Genomic DNA, 3,494 nt, shown 5'->3' with positions numbered 1-3,494 from the left:
GAGCTGGCCAAGGACGGCACGTTCAAGAGTTTTGGAGAGAAAAGAAAGAAGGGATACTGGTCTGTAGTTGTTGACATCGGAGGGATCGAGTGTAGGTTTTTTCAGAAGGGGTGCAACTCTCGCTCTCTTGAAGACGGAAGGGACGTAGCCAGCGGTCAAGGATGAGTTGATGAGCGAGGTGAGGTAAGGGAGAAGGTCTCCGGAAATGGTCTGGAGAAGAGAGGAGGGGATAGGGTCAAGCGGGCAGGTTGTTGGGCGGCCGGCCGTCACAAGACGCGAGATTTCATCTGGAGAGAGAGGGGAGAAAGAGGTCTCCAACAGGTAATCCACCTTCTGCCAGTGACTCTTCACAATCTACACACAATAAACCCATAAGGCTCACGCATACAAAGCTACATCTTAAGCGCGTTACACAGAGCACAGCTGCAATAGCACTAACTTTCCACTAGATGTTGCTAGAGTTCTTCAACACCCTAAGCGCAATAGCTCCACTTGGGATTCAAACCTAGCAAGTAACTGCTGCAATCTTTCACACTTCGAAGAGTCCACTGAAGTTATGTGTATATCTCTAAAGTAGTCTAGCACAAGAGTGAATGTGGAAAGTGTGTGTGGTGTGTGTGCATTTGTGTTTATGTGAGTGTGCGTCGTGTGTGTGTTACCACCTACTAGTAGGGAGGTTATGGAGTTCTGGTAGCTGGCCAGCTGCTTTAGCATTTCCCCAGCACACAGTGCCATTCCATTGTTCCCACATTTGGCACTGAGTTCCCCTTCATCCCTGAACTTCGGCATGTCTAGCAGAACGCTCTCCCCTAGCCGGGCCCTCACCAGCACCCAGTGCTTTAACAGGAGCCTAAGGCACAGTCAAGGAGAGAACATGCACAGTTTCACACTCTCATGCCCTTTTCACATCATCATGTAGACCCGACTCATACTGTCCTTGCTCAGACATTTTGTTTTCACATTGTCATTTCCAGTAACTATGTGAATGTGCAACCAGGCCAGCACAGAACAGCTTATCCTGACTCAGTAGTGTTTAAAGGGTATTAAAGTCTCACACATGGCTAACGCCACAGAAATGTGATCGTGATCATGAAAAGGTTAATGTTTTCATATAGTGTGATGCTTTAGTAAGGGCATCATCTCCATCGGCTAAACTACCAACACCTAATGTTTTCATAAGGATTTGACGCTCTGAAATGCCCACAAAGTTGTTTTTATTAAGCAGGAGATTTGACAAATCATACATATTTAAAGTTATGCTCATTCACCCAATACGGATCAGGCCTTTTTTGCTGAGGCATCCATATTGAAGGAATTTTCCATATCCAAAATATGAAATGTCATTAAACATACATCTACGCACATACTCATTTATAACGTCATATTCACATCAAGGCATATTGACCTGCACTCTTGCATGTGCATGCATACAAATGACGGCAGTAATAGGAGTGTTGTATAAATCCTCGTCCCCCTCTCTCCTCCTTTCCTTTCACCATGTCTATCCCTTGTTCTCTTCCATCTATATTCTATCACACTTTACTCCTGCCCCTCTTCCTTTCTCTCTCCCCTATTCCCCTTGCCATCTCTACCCAGTACTCACAACCTGTGTCTTGTGTGGGGCAGGTCTTCGATAGCATGCTCCAGCAGATTCAGAGCTCCCTTCCAGTCTGAGCTGTCTGCCTGGATGTGGAACAGCACACCATACATAGCTGCTCTCGGAGTCAGGTCATCCTCAGGGCTCCCCATGCCCACACACACACACGACACGTAAACACACACACAGGACAGAAAACGTTTATTTTTTTAATGTGTCTGGATTCCATAGCTTCAGGAAACAACACAAAATATATGGACTGCTTGGAAGTAAAATGCCACAAACCTAATAAAACAGCATAACTGGTGTGTGTGGGAATAGGATTGCCTGTCTACTAGTGGTGTTTGAGAATGATAGAGCACGAGATATTCATTTTAATTCCGTAACGGCCTAAGCAGGTTTATGGAATTCAAGTGACAAACAGGATTATGCCCCACCCACATCAACTGGGCCGCAGTGGAGCAGGTTGAGAGCTTCAAGTTCCTCTGTGTCCAAATCAAGAAGAAGGTGCGAAAGCATTAGGAGCATGGCACTATACAGTCGGAGCATTAGTTGTGAGGGCACACATGGAATTATACATACAGAGACAGACACAGAGAGATTTCTCGGTAACTGTGAGGATGTCCATCTGACTTGTGGACCATGCTCAATCCTCTTAAACATGCAGCATTGCTCAACATCTCCGACCGGCTTTGCCTTGAAAGGGTCAAATGTTATTGAATAAGTCTGCAAAAAATGCCATTCAGAGAATTAGTCAACAGGTCAGAAATTTGACAAAATGTTACTGCTACAGTAATATAGACACTGGCAGTCACCATTTTGGAGAGCCATACTAAGAATGGGACCTTAAAGCCTTGAAGATTACCATTAACTGAAGTCATTTCAGTGGTAGTACTGTATATTGCACATTGTTTCAACAACTACTACTGCATATGGCTCTGAGTATATTGTAATGTTCTATTGTGGATACTAGGTGCAGCTCATCTTGCTATGTGAACAAACACTTGATCCCTTCCCATATTTTTAAGGCCCAGTGCAGTCAAAAATTTGATTTCTGTGCTTTATATTGTGTATATTTAAACACTGAGGTTGGAATATTACTGTGAAAATGATCACACCACCTGAAATTTCTGTCTGTTTTGGGGGATGGAGATTTGGCCTTCCATGGTGACCAATTTGTTAATAGACCAATTGGAAAGGGAGTTCAAATCTCTGCCAATAACAGTACATTTTCAGCTTTCCCCTCCCCACTCAGACAGTCCTAGCAAAATTCTTGCTTGAGTAATTCCCTTTGCTAAGAAGCTATTTTTGTCTTTTTTTTAATATATATATTTTTTTAAATCACAGTTATGTAGGTACAGGGGCGGATTGGCCATCCGGCAATTCTGGCTAACCCCAGATGATCTGAACAATTTTTTTGTTGGTTTGCTGGTAAAAAAAATATATAGAACCTTTTAAGAGGTGGTGTGGCCCATTGGCCTGTTAAGATAATTTTTTTGTGCAGTTTCTGTTATACTAATCTATCATGAGCATTTGGCTGATCAGTGGGCACCGCCCGGCCTGGTTTTCTGATAGGCTGAGCTGTGGTCACCCAAACTCACATTCAAAGTCCAACACGACATCAGCAAAGACACCTGCTCCAACTCTGTCATCAGTTAGACAGACAATATCATCGGTCGTAAAAAACATAAAGGCTGCCTAGAATCAAATCAAATCTATTTATATAGCCCTTACATCAGCTGATATCTCAAAGTGCTGTACAGAAACCCAGCCTAAAACCCCAAACAGCAAGCAATGCAGGTGTAGAAGCACGGTGGTTAGGAAAAACTCCCTAGAAAGGCCAAAACCTAGGAAGAAACCTAGAGAGGAACCAGGCTATGAGGGGTGGCCAGTCCTC

The 3,494-nt window shown here is 43.8% G+C and overlaps 1 long non-coding RNA gene across 1 annotated transcript; it reads right to left on the bottom strand.

Annotated features, from left to right (window-relative positions):
* Positions 1-312: 312 nt before the first annotated feature.
* Positions 313-1,675, bottom strand: LOC139562456 (uncharacterized). The gene is made up of 3 exons (XR_011672360.1): positions 1,604-1,675; positions 667-850; positions 313-354 (listed from the first exon to the last, which is right to left on the bottom strand). It is a non-coding gene; the product is annotated as an uncharacterized lncRNA (long non-coding RNA).
* Positions 1,676-3,494: the final 1,819 nt, after the last annotated feature.

The sequence above is a fragment of the Salvelinus alpinus genome, chromosome 32 (genome assembly GCF_045679555.1).
Source record: "Salvelinus alpinus chromosome 32, SLU_Salpinus.1, whole genome shotgun sequence".
NCBI classification, from domain to species: domain Eukaryota; kingdom Metazoa; phylum Chordata; class Actinopteri; order Salmoniformes; family Salmonidae; genus Salvelinus; species Salvelinus alpinus.
This window is presented reverse-complemented; position numbering and strand designations above follow the sequence as displayed.